Here is a 14125-nt window from a genome sequence, read left to right as displayed (position 1 = left end):
TCTTGGGGACACCCAGCACCAGCAAAGATAAGTGCAGTAATGATGTGTATCCCCATATATGCATGTACAAATGCCCCTTAGAAAATATCTATTAGCCCAATGTATTTTGATAAGTAGTCCATGCCACATCATACATACAATGCCTTATGGAAGCAGTAGTCCACACCCCTAAAGTGCTAATCCCACATATATAGCAAGTGAGTGTACAGACACACAGAGGAACAACACAAACAACTCACAGTGATATGATGTCAGTGTACAGTCATTATCATGGTGCAACATTTAGTGAAATATTCCTAAATGACATGCTGAACATTGTCGTTGTAGATGTCCCGGGCCCTGACGCAGCAGAAGGTGGAAATGTGGAGGATGGCGAAACACAGCCACAGTCCGACTCAAACACCAGTGAGTCCTTCAGTATTGCAGCAACTAGACACAGGGCAAGGGTGTTACCTCTCCCAGAGTATAACCTGGACTCAGATGAAATGCCAGATGAAGTACTCACAACACCCCCACAGGCTAGACCCACAGGAAGACAGCAGTCCCTGCCCCAGCATCAATCAACTCCCCTCAGGAGGCGTCACGATGTAGGCAGACAGTGCACAGATGAAGGAGAGGGCCCATCAATTTTTGGCTGTCTTGAATGCTGAAAGTGCAGCGCCTGAAATGCGAACACATGAGGTTAATGCACCGGCAGTTTGTGTCTCACAATGACAATATGGGAGTACTGCACAAGCAGTTGGATGTACTCAATGGAAACATTGGATCCATGCACAAGCAGTTGGAGTCTCTGAATGAGGGACAGCAAACAGCAGCCGAAAACACAAAGGAGTTGACAAATGCCATTAGGGTACTCTACACTGAGATTCAGCAGGAGCGTGTCAGCCACCGTAGGCGCCATCACCAATTTATGGGAAGGTTTGGTGGGTTCTGCAGATCGGTCAATTGGCTTGCTAGCTCAACTGCCTTGATTTCACGATGTGCTGTGGGCATACAGGTGGAGATGGCACATTACAGTTGAGATGTTGCACAGGGATTGGTGCAAATAACCAATATTCTGGATGCAATGCAGACAGCACACAGTGCTACAAATATGAAACTTGGTGGTGGGGCTAGTAAAGGAGCTCTCTGGCCTCAGCAATCATACAGCCCCTGTGATGGATCCTAGGTGTCCCAGTACTAGACACAGTACTGTCTTGGAACCCGCTACAGGAGGTGCAAGCAAGGCCACTGAACACTCAAGTGGAGTGTGTGGATGTAGGAAGTAATATAGAGGCCTACAGGGGACTACCTGTTATACTATGATGCTAATAGTGTGGCACTGTTACTCACACATGTTTGCCTATAGTGCAAGTGGTGTTGTCATTAGTTACATCAGAAATGGTTGTGCATGGTGTCAGCACGTCTTTGCCTGCCCTCTGCTGCACTGCTCCTGTCTACTGGGTGAAGGGATGGTAAGGGATCACCATCCTCATCTGAGTCCGGCTCCATGGGTTCCACAAGTATGCCACTTGTCATTACAATAGCACATGTAGCCACAAATTTGAAGGTCGTCTCTGGGCTGTACTGTAGGTCACCCCCACTCTTATGGGTGCACCTGAAGTGGCTCTTCAGCAGTCCGAAGGTCCTCTCCACCACACCGTGGGTTGCTGTGTGTGCAGCATTGTACCTCTTCTCAGCTGGCGTTGCAGGGCTCAGGTAGGGCGTCAGCATATAGGTCTGCACTGCGTAGGCACTGTCTCCTGGAATGAAGAGAGTAAAATGAGTACTTGTGATATCTGACCTCACATTTACATCAATGAAACATTGTCAACTATTACATTACCCAGATATCCTTTGCCAAACTCCCCAGCTAGTAGTCTAGGGTGAATTCCACTGTGGCGAGAGATGTAGGAGTCATGTGCCACCTGGGTATCTGGCAACAAGATCAGTTATGATGTTGGACGCATTGCTAATCACTTGTATGTTCATTGAATGATGGTTCTTACAGTTCCGATAAACATACTCGGTGGCTGATGTGGACAGATTGCTACGTGTCCCATCAATGGCACCTATGACATGTGGGAATTGTGCAATCTGGTAGAAATCATATTTTGTCTGAAGTAATTCCTGTGCGTTGTTGGGGAATCTTATGTGCTGTCAAATTTTGCTCAGCATAGCAATGAGGAATGCATTGAAAAATCGTGAGCGGCACTCTGAGACCCCTCCAGCTGCTGCTATGACCCCTTCATAGCTCCCTGAGGCTAATAGGTGCAGGGAGCATAATAACTGGACATCGGTGGGCATACTATTGGTCCTGTCTGTGGTTCACTGCAGTAGGGTTTGTAGATCAGCTATCAGGTCAAATATCATGGCTGAGCTTAACCTGTACTTCTCATAAATGTCCTCCTCTGTCTGGTCAAAGAGGGTTATGCGCACTGTGAAAATGCGCTTCTGTCTCCTCCTCCCTCTCCTCAATCCTGCCAGGATCCTCATCCTCCTCACCATCACGTAGAGTGCAGCCACTGTGGAAAAGAGGCTGAGTCATACTAGGCCTCTTTATATAGGTTGCACCTGGTTATCACCTGATTTCAATTTGTGGTAAATTGCATGTGCAAAAGGCCATTCTGCGAATATTCGCTATTTGTGAATTTTTTATATATCGCATAGCGAAACAGAATTTGTGTGTCGCAATCTGTATATCGCAAATAGCATCATGATTTTGCGCATCGCTATCTGCGATTCGCAATCCTACTTCGCAATTTGTGTAACGCAGATAACGATTTGCTAAATCATGTTGTTATTTGCGATACTTAGATTGCAACATGCAAAATAATGTTGCAGTCGCAAGGAATCGCTATTTTAGAGATTCCTTATTTTCACACTGCAAATGTCTTTCCTACATCATATTTGCCATTTTTGCATTTGCAAACAGCAGATTATTGCGATTCGCATTGTTTGCGAATGCAAAAAAAATTGATACCTCTGGCCCTTAATGACTTATAGCAGCAGGCCTTAGCCGGAAATCTCATAAATAACTATTACAAACATAGGATACTCACTTGTAAACAGTCATATTTAATGGATTTGTCACATGAGACTTCACAGGTCAAGCAACTGAGGTATAAACAAATCCTTGAGTAACCAGGAAAAATAAGGAACTTTTCACTATAGCAGTGTGACAAATATGTACATATTTAACTTTTTATTGTAAGTATGCCAGTCACATTGGCTATAAAACACAAAATTAAACTTTTCACTTACTATGCTAATATTTTCTTTCACTCCAAACTTCGTAGCAACTTCTCAAGACTCTCTACACAAACAGTATGTCCACAAGCCCAAGAGAAGAGCAAGGCAATAAACATGCTCCACGCTGGGATGATCTGACTCTAGCTAAAACTAATCTTAAGGTCACTTACCCAACCTCCTTTGAGAGTTAGGGTTACACACTTTCTTCTTGCACTATGACACTTGTGAGGATCTGTCACACTTCCTAGCCATCCCCAGGATTACCAAAACATGCGTTTTATGCTCTTGACCTTCAGGATACTAGAACACAAGAATGTAACATTTTTCTACTGTCCTAATGACACATGGGGCTCGATCAAGGCCCAGAGTAGCTTTAATTTAGATTATTGTTTTTGTTTTACAATTGTGATATACCTGCTCTAGTATTTATTGCTCAAACAGGAACACCCACAATTCTGGGATACCCACAAATGTGCCAACAAGTACCCTGCCCACCTCCCCACTCTTCTCTCCTTGCTGTATGGGAAAGTGGCTGCCCTTGCTGCTTTTGTCTGCCTGCTTCTTCTGTGTTCCGCAGCATAAAGTCAAGGACAGCGAAGGCATAAGAATGGCCAGTACTTTTAGGATGGATGACATGGGCTGGTTGGGGGTTCTTAGAGTGCAGTGGGCTTTTGAAGAATTATGAAGTTTCCATTTCATAGTGTTACTCTGGCATTGGGGGGGCTCTACCAGTAATGGGGCTCAGGTTGAAATGCTTGCTTGCTCTCAAGGTCCCTCAAGGAGATTTACAAACTCATGTTTTACTTGGGGGATAAAAGCAAATCCTTCTTGGGATTGTGTGGCTTCCACAGTTGCATTCTGCTTCAGGGTGCACAAAGCAATGATTTTAAATGCAGCATGCAAATGTTCTTTTTTTTTTAAATCTACCTGGCCCCAATGGACCAAATTGATTTTTTGGTCCTTACCCCTGGTAGCAAATACAAGCCTCTAGGAGTGTTGTTAGAAATATTTGAAGCTCTCCTGCAGCCTCCAGCATTACTACTTTCTCATCCATAGTAGCAAGTAGTCGCAGGGCTCTAGCTATACCGTGCTGTCCTGCATTGGTTTTCTCTTGACCTGTGATCTTCCTGGCAGCAACACCTCAAGGATTTCAAGGTAGTCCACTTTCCAAGGCTGCATTTCCTATGCACTTGTTCAGCACCTAGACTTTGACATCCTCGGGATTTCTTCATGACCCCCTTCTTTTCCCAGGACGTGAAGATACAACTTGTGCTAAGAGGATGGCACCTACTGCTGAGTTACGCTCCTCATATTATTCTGTGTAATTTCACATACTTTTGCCGTAAATTCTTGTGATTACACTACAGCAAATTACGCTAGTTTTACCAACACCTATTTAGGATCTCACAAAGGTCTCTTTGGAAAAGTCAAGCCCTGTTTAACTCTGCCCATTCTATTTCACACCTCCATAAGCACCCAATCCCATGCCAAACACCAGCTGATTAAATGGGGTAAGGTATCTACAGAAACAGTGATTACCCTGATACAAGCCAAACCATTAGTTATCCATAGTTTGTGTCATGGTGTGATATTCAAAATACATCTTAACTCAGCCTCAAAATGTTCAAAACAGGTATCTTCAGATAAAACCACGGGAGTCGCCCATGTTGTGGCACCTCCGGAGAGATAAGACAAAATGAATTCCATTCATGACTCAGATATTGGAAAGTCTATAGGTTGGCCCAGAAAATGTAGCCTGTATTGGGATGACAAAATGTTGTTTTTTGTAGATCCCTAAAATACTACTCAGTTGGTGCTAAATAGTATGAATCCCTGGTTTGCTAATACTGAAGAAGCCATTTAAGGTACAACTGACATGGGCAAGTTATTTCCTCCTTCGTGCTGGCTATCACACAAACCTTGAGGTGTACTGCCTCCCTGTTGCATATTACTGTATTTACCCACTGAAACATCCTAACTACATTGACCTCAGCATTTTGCTGCCAGGTCAAACTGACAATGCAAATCACAAAATCAGTCTTTGACGGGGACATATAAAACCCTTGTGAAGTTACGCTGCCTGCACAAACTAGATTTTGTGGGTTTTGCAATCTGTCAGATCTGTCAAAACTCATGTGCTGGAATGCATTCTTCTCTGTGTGATATTGCAATGACAGCATGAAACCTAATGTTAGTCCCTCCATGCTCATGTACACACTTGCTAAAACATTTGAGGTTCCTGTGGGCTTCACCTGCACTATTGTAAACCTGAAAGGCACTATGTCAAAAAGTCATACGTTATGTCACAAAATTATGGAACCTACATTCAAGTATAGTAACAGTTATTCACACTTTTGGATTGTTTAATAAACATTTAAATGTTCATTACATACTCCTTGCACACATAAAAATCCATTACTGATCCCTACAACATGTACCCAAAATCAAACAATGGTAGGCTAACCTTTAGTTTCTGGATCTTCTATTTTTGTTAGCTCCGGCACAGATTTATGTGCTCCCAACAATGTTCATGCAGATGCAGTATATGTCACCTTGCAAACAGTAACACATTAGTTGTTCTCACAAATAAACAATGTGTGCTAAGTGCTTCAGATTTCAAACAGCATTAGTGTGGACTGACACTGCTGACACTTTGGACTGACTTTGGATTTACAATGTTCAATTTAATGCAGCCAGCACCTCAGGCCCCCATATAGAAATTAGTGCAGCTGCATACACCAGGGACTATTGGAGAGCCCACCCAACCTACACCATAGCCTGTCCTCAGTGCTTTATTATCTCCTGGTACATCATCTGGTAATAGTCATAGTGAGGAAAATCCCAAACAGTATTTTAACTTTTCTCATCATGTCCTTGTGAGCAACATATGGCACAGAACAGAGAAGAACTTTTTATACTTGTCAGCAGTTCACATCAAAGGAATTGAGAATGTGGAAGAAGACAACGTGAGCATGATGTGTCCATCTCCACATGCTATCTCACTGTACAGAATAACATTCAAAAGATTTGCAAACATTTTGGGAATCCTTATCTTAGTGTGTTTGCAACAAAAAAAATAAAACCCAGATCTACATGTTTTGTTCCAGATTCTGGAGGATCAATCCTGGGGAGTTGATTCACTAGTGGTGAAATGGCTGAGACATCTACTTTAAGCTTTTTTACGCTTCCTGCCGACATAGAGGATTCATTCTCAGTACCAGGAGGAGAAGGAAGAGGTGATTCATATGGGTCCATACTGGCTATGTAGATCCTAGTTGCATCTACTAAAATCTCTGGCACTTCCATTGTCTTAGGGTTTTCCTGAAATTCCCTTTACTTCTCAAATCTTCTGCTCTGTCCTCCTGACTCCAACTCACTTCATCAGTTTGGAAGTTGAGAAGTCCAATACTATATCAAGTAGTCTGTCGTCTTCCTTGGTACAGGTAATTATGCTCTCTAGTAGACCTTCAGTGGTAAAGTCTTGCTCAAAGCACTATAAAACATTTGACACTTGGAGCCTGATTTAGAATTTGGCAGATGGGTTAATCCATTACAAAACTGATGGATATTTTGTCCGCTGAATTATGATGTTCATAGGATATAATGGAATCCAAATACATTGGATGGGAAATTTGTCACATTTGTGATAGAGGAACCCAGTGTGGCAAACTCTAAATCAGGCCCTTTGATTCCTCATAATGTTTCAGAACCTATTTATGAATTATCTATAGTATTGCACTTTCCTCTGGATGGTTTTCAATTCATCCTTTCTTGAATTTGAGGACAGATGTATGTATTCTTCATAATGATTTCATAAAAATGTGCCTTTTTGTCATGCTTTTGACATGGATTAAGTCTTAGTGTATTCAACATTTAGGACTGCTTACTTTCATGTTTTGTTAGTTGGCTTTAAGGACTTCAGCTTCAGTATACTTCATCTGTAATAAATCAGACAAGAATGAGGAGGGTACTTCAGTTACATTGATATAATCTTCATTACCCTTAGTCAATCTCATCCTTGTCATAGTCAGTACATCCCACCCTCCTACCCCTCATTTTATGTCGTTTGATGAGGGCCTGGACATATACATGTTGAACTACGAGTGCCAGCCCCTTGATGGCATTGAGTGTGGGTAGATGGGGCTATCATTCAAGGATCCCCCTGCATTGTTTCTGTCATAAGGTGAAATCATCTAATTTGTAATTAGGGTGAAGAAGATGTGATGGTCCAAGGATAATGAAGATTACTTAACTAACTGGGGAATTTCCCTTCTGACCAGGGGACTATGTGTAGGATAAAGTACCCCCTGTTGCACATCATAAGGATATTCTGAGTCTAGAATTAGTACTTTCAACAATACAGAAAGTTATAGATATCAAAGGTGGCTAGCAATATCCTCATAATGTACAGCAGGGGTGACTTTATTCAATATAATGCAAGGTGACACCATAATCCTGCCCACAAGCCACTTTTATCCTTGGTAAGGTGCTATTTCATGTGAACCTTATGGGATGTTTGTAAATGTTAGGAACAAATTGGAAGTAGTAGTGCAAAATTAAACACAGAAAATTAGTTAGATATTTGTTGCCCAAAGATATTAGAATACATTTAGTACAAGTCAGATTTCACAAAACTTTGTAGTTTAAAATGTGTAGAAACATGCAGCAAGATTTAGCCTTTTTTATAATTACCTTAAGCTTTGAAAATTTAAACATGCCCACATACATATCTTTTTTCTGCTTTTTGCCGGTCATCTAGAACTGCAGAGAAATGGGGAATGTCATGTTTCATTTTTAACCCTTCATTAGCTAGGCCTTTCCCCTGTGCCAAGCCTTTTTTTTTTAGCTATTTGGGGTAGTTTGGACTCCATTCCTTTTTGTTCACAAGCTATCCATACCAAATTTGCATTCCTTTTTTCAAATATCCTGTGGATTCTAGAGGTACTCAGGGTTTGTGGATTCTTCTGAAAAGGGACTCAGAAAATAGCCAAAACATAGCAAAAGTTTTAGATTTTTGGAAAAAATATGAAAAAACTACTGTGGATAAAAGTGGCTGGTTTATTTGATACAAACGGCATAAATGAATAGTTTGATGTGTTAGAAGCACCATCTTCCCAAATTTCCGTAACATGCACAGCTGAATCAAAAACCTATTTTTTGCCACGGTTTTGGGCATTTTAAATGAGATAGCCCATTTTTGTTATTGTTTGTGCTTTCAACCTACATCCACTTTGTGGTGCAAACTTGTGTGAAACCCACGGGTGATCCAGGAAAGTTATATATTTCTGAAAAGTATACAAATTGTCAAATTTAGCAAGGGAGTCATATGTGCAGATCCCTCAAGGTTTTCCCAAATTATATTGAAAATGAGTAGGGACAAACATTCATTTATAACTATGTTTTAATCTGTATCTGATAGTCAATATGGTTGATGGTATGTACCATTACATTTCCTAGACCCTTTTGGTTATGGGGCTATATAGGGTTTGAAGGTTTTCCAAGAACCCGAGGTATTCAGAACTAACAACTGGGCTGCACTGTATAATGGTTTTTCTTTGTCTATTGAGTACAAACAAGTTATATGGTGAAATATGTAGAGTGAAAAATAGGTATCAAGGTAACCTATTTATTTCTGAAATGGTCACAAGACATGAAGTTTAGGATCAGGGATTATTTGTACATCTCAAAATGTGTGGGTACCTGTACAAGCATATCTCTGAGAGGGTATTTTTCAAGATATCTTCTTTCTTACATGTTGGCACACATTTGAAAGGTACACATGCAGCAAACTCCAATTAGTAAAAATAAATATCCTTCTATTCTATGATTCCATAAGGCTTGTGATAAAAATAGTACCTCACTTATGCAGTAGGCATAGTGCTAGTGACAAGAAATGGCCCAAAATGAAACATGGATGTATCACATTTTTCCACTCAAAATGGACCCAGTTGTTTACGAAGTGAGTACCTGTAATTTTGCACTCTCATGGCAACTAAGGAAACCTAGAAAACCTGTACAGTTTTTAAAACTAAAACCCTAGGAAAATCCATGATGGGGTTGACTTGCATGGAATTCACAAGATTGTTTACCCTGAATCCCTTGCAAACCTCACACTTTGATTAAGAAACACATTTTCCTCACATTTCTTTGATGGAAGGTTCTGGTATCTTTGGGGAGCCACAAATTCTCTTCCACACAGAAATCCCCTAAGTCTTCTGATAAAAATGGTCCCTCGCTCGGTGGGTAGGCCTCGTGGCCGCAATAAGAAATGGCCCAAAACACAATATGTATACATCACATATTTCCCCTTAAGAATGGCCAGTTTAGTTCAAAGTGAGTAGCTGTGGATATTGGGCTCTCGGTCAACCAACACCTAGGAATACCTAGCATACCCTTACATTTTTGAAAAGTAGACACCTAGTGCAATCTAGGATGGGGTGAATTGCAGGGCTCGCACCAGTTTTTTTTACCCAGAATCCCTTGGAAACCTCAATATATATATAAAAACACACATTTTTTCAACTTTCTGTGATTGAATGCTCTGGAATCTGTGAGGAGCAACAAATACCCTTCTACCCTGCATTTCCCTTAGTCTTCTGATAAAAATAATACCTCACTTGTGTCAGCAGGCCCAGTGCCTGCAACAGGGAAGGCTAAAATGAAAACAAAGGAAATGCCTCTGGTGTTCACATCAGAGAAATTTCCTGCCTCGGGTGCGAGGATGGCTAGAGCCGTCCTCAGTACATGACAACTCGTCCAAAGGATGGCACAGAGCCATCCTCTGAACTAAACCAGCTAAAAGGCAACTTTGACTATGCTCTGTCATCTGCATTTCTTCTTTGCTACCATCACCAGGAATTTTGATGTCAGAACGCAAGTGTAATAAGCTATACAGCTGAATGGCTTTCATTTCTTTATTGTAGGTGACAAAGAGCTTCACAAGTCGTTCGTAAGGAAAAAATCTGAGAGGATTTTATACAGGGATAGAAGGCTTCCATGTATTACAAAGCTTATTACATCTTCCTACAATCCTGAATGAGGTAACTGCCAGCTCAGAGCTTCAATGGAATACATACAATTACGGGATATGTGGAAAGGCAGGAAATTAAACCCATACTAGATTATCAGGGGAGAATCTACTAACACTTTGTGTTGGTGCACTATGTACTACTTTGCATGAAGGGGGCGTTCAATGAATGGTACATTGACGTTTCCATGCAATCACCCAGAGTGTTTTCTTTTACACAAATCCATATCTACTTACATGTATACATGGATTTTGGTTAAAATGTTACACGTCCTACAGGCTGTTGTAATAGATTAACATTTTTAAAATGTTTCTGAAGTCTCCACGTCACAGCACACACAGAAAAAGTGTTAAACCTAGTTAAAGCATAGTTTTTGTACCAGAAGCCTACTCTCCTTCCAGAACACAATCTCTACTTCACTGCTAAGGGGAAGAGGAAAACACTTCCATATCTTAGTAGATATGACACTATTTTTCTCTCTTCTTTTCGGTAATGTAATGCAGCTACTTTGGTTGCTATGCAGTGCTTTCTCCTGGGCTATGTGAGGGAACCTGCGATGTCACTAAAAGCTGTTGGATTGTCCTTCATGTGGAATGAGCTGTGGTATTATTTACATGGTACACAAAATACCTTCACCCCGGCTTGCCCACTTTTAATGAGAAATCATGTGCTTAAAGCGTTCATTAACATCCCTACTTTTTTTACCGTCCCTCGAAATTAACATTAGTGCTTACTGAATAACCAATCCATAATATAAAAAAAATCCTTAAAGTATGCCTCAGCGCGCTTTTACTAATAGCACAGGGCAAAGAGAAGGTAGGGGAAAAAAGAAGTTTTAAGAAGACTCAACTACGTGTGCACAAGACGGTGTAAATACATAGGCTAAGCAAGATAGTAGCTTAATTAAATGGTATTTGCCTCCCACGACTTTGAAAACCACATGTATTCAAAGGGAGTGAAATGCTTAATATTGGCAAGGGCTCTGCATACGTATATCTACCTATCAGCAACAGGTTAAGGACTGCGTTTCAAAGGATTCTGGGGCATATTTATACTCCGTTTGCGCCGAAATTGCGTCGTTTTTTTTGACGCAATTTCGACGCAAAACTAACGCAAACTAACGCCATATTTATATAATGGCGTTAGAGGCGAATAGCGCCAAAGTTCCCGGAATGTGCGTCATTTTTTAGCGTGAACCCCTTCCTTGCGTTAATGATATGCAAGGGAGGCGTTCCCGTCTAAAAAATGACTCCCAGGCCTTTACGTGGTATTTATACTCCCGGGCAAAAGAGACGCCCGGGAGTGGGCGTGGCTAAAAAACGGCGCATTTGCGCCGCTTTTTAACGCCTGGGTCAGGCATGGCGTTAAGGGACAAGTGGGCTCAAAATGAGCCCACAGTGCCCTCCCCTGCCCCCAGGGACCCCCCCTGCCACCCTTGCCCACCCCAGGAGGACACCCAAGGCTGGAGGGACCCACCCCAGGTAAGTTCAGGTAAGTATTTTTTTTTTTTTTTTTAATAATTTTTTTTGGCATAGGGGGGCCTGATTTGTGCCCCCCTACATGCCACTATGCCCAATGACCATGCCCAGGGGACAGAAGTCCCCTGGGCATGGCCATTGGGCAAGGGGGCATGACTCCTATCTTTACAATGATAGGAGTCATGTTGATGGGGGATGGGCGTCGAAAATAAATGGCGCAAGTCGGGTTAAGACGATTTTTTCGACGTAACCTGACTTGCCCCATTTTAAGACGCCCATACGCCATTTTCCCCCTACGCCGGCGCTGTCTGGTCTACGTGGTTTTTTCCCACGCAAACCAGGCAGCGCCGGTCTGATTGCGCCGTCTAACGCCATTCCATAAATACGGCGCCCGCATGGCGCTTCAGAATGGCGTTAGACGGCGCAAAACTTTTTGACGCTAAACTGCGTTAGCGCAGTTTAGCGTCAAAAAGTATAAATATGGGCCTCTGTCTTTTCTCATTCGTGTTAAAATTAATGGGGCAGTCTGAGAGGTCTATCCAGCTGTGATATTTAATATGAATGACAATTCGCGATTTCCAAAGTTGAATGTTTTTTTTTTTAAACGCTCTTTATATAATACAATCTATCCTGCTGCACAATGGGGTGTTTTTTTAGTTATTATGTTGAAAAAAAGAACCCCAAAAAAATAGAAGAAAACATGTTTTGTACGTCTGGTCTTTGTTTGCTCTCGTGCTAAAGTTAATAGCATGTATAATACATTTGAATGGAATCATTTCATTATGTAAATAATGGCACGCATATTGGTAACTTCACTTTAAAATGTTCACAGTATTACTTTACTGCTTTTGAAATGAGTGGAGACTGCCGTCTTTATCAAAACGAATGTTGTGAGTGAGAAAATATTCTCACTAATTAACACGATAAATATTTATGCTGTGAAAATCAAAACATCTCAATATTTATTAGACGTTTCCTAAAATATAAAGTAGTTGTTGTTGGTTCATCCACAGGAAATATTTGCATTCATTACTGTTAATTACTTTTTGAGGTAAGCATCTAAAATAAATTTAAAAAATGTTCTTGTGGAAACAAGATCAACTTTAGAGATGTCCTTAGATTAAGGTTCTTTTTTATAATGATTTTTTGGATTCCCCATGCCATTTCCATTTTAAATCTGGATTAGTCAGGTGTAGTATTATGGGGGTCATTTTGACTTTGGCGGACGGCGGAGGCCGTCCGCCAAGGTACCGCCGCTGAATGACCGCACCGCGGTCAAAAGACCGCGGCGGCCATTCAGACATTTCCTCTGGGCCGGCGGGCGCTCTCCAAAAGAGCGCCCGCCGGCCCAGAGGAAATGCCCCTGCAACGAGGACGCCGGCTCAGAATTGAGCCAGCGTAGTTGCAGGGGTGCGACGGGTGCAGTTGCACCCGGCGCGTATTTCAGTGTCTGCTTAGCAGACACTGAAATACTTTGCGGGGCCCTCTTACGGGGGCCCCTGCAGTGCCCATGCCATGGGCATGGGCACTGCAGGGGCCCCCAGGGGCCCCGCGGCACCCCCTACCGCCATCCTGTTCCTGGCGGGAGACCCGCCAGGAACAGGATGGCGGTAGGGGGTGTCAGAATCCCCATGGCTGCGGAGCACGCTCCGCAGCCATGGAGGATTCACAAGGGCAGTGGTAAACCGGCGGGAGGCCGCCGGTTTACCCTTTCTGGCCGCGGCTGAACCGCCGCTGTCAGAATGCCCTCGGGAGCACCGCCAGCCTGTTGGCGGTGCTCCCGTGGTCGGTGACCCTGGCGGTCACCGGCCGCCAGGGTCAGAATGACCCCCTATATGTATTGCCTCACATAGGCCCTCATTACAACCCTGGTGGTCAGAGACCGCCAGGGCTGTTTCGTGGGTTGGACAGCCAACAGGCTGGCGGTGCAATCCTGTGTATTACGAGCGCCCAGCAGTTTTCCACCACAGTGGTCCCGGCGGATTTAATCCTCCAGGATTACGAGTCCCCCTCCCGCCAGCCTTTTCATGGCGGTAGGAACTGCCATGAAAAGGCTGGTGGAAAGGGGAGTCGCTGGCAGAAAGGGGAGTCGCAGAGCCCCAGGGGGCCCCTGCACTGCCCATGCCTTTGGCATGGTCAGTGCAGGGGCCCCCTGGCACAGCCCCATGGAGCTTTTCACTGTCTGCATAGCAGACAGTGAAAAGCGCAACGGGCACAACTGCAAAGTTGTAATGAGGGCCATAGTTTCTTGATTATTGAACATATTTATGCCACATTTAGGAGCAGATTTAAGAAAATTGGTGCTGCATCCATTGCAGCGTCACTTTTCTTGCACCCCTTAGTGCCCCCTACATCCATGTGTGCGCCGTGTTTAAAATAGGGCGCACC

Source organism: Pleurodeles waltl, chromosome 8 (assembly GCF_031143425.1).
Source record: "Pleurodeles waltl isolate 20211129_DDA chromosome 8, aPleWal1.hap1.20221129, whole genome shotgun sequence".
Taxonomy (NCBI): domain Eukaryota; kingdom Metazoa; phylum Chordata; class Amphibia; order Caudata; family Salamandridae; genus Pleurodeles; species Pleurodeles waltl.
Note: the sequence above shows the minus strand (reverse complement) of the source record.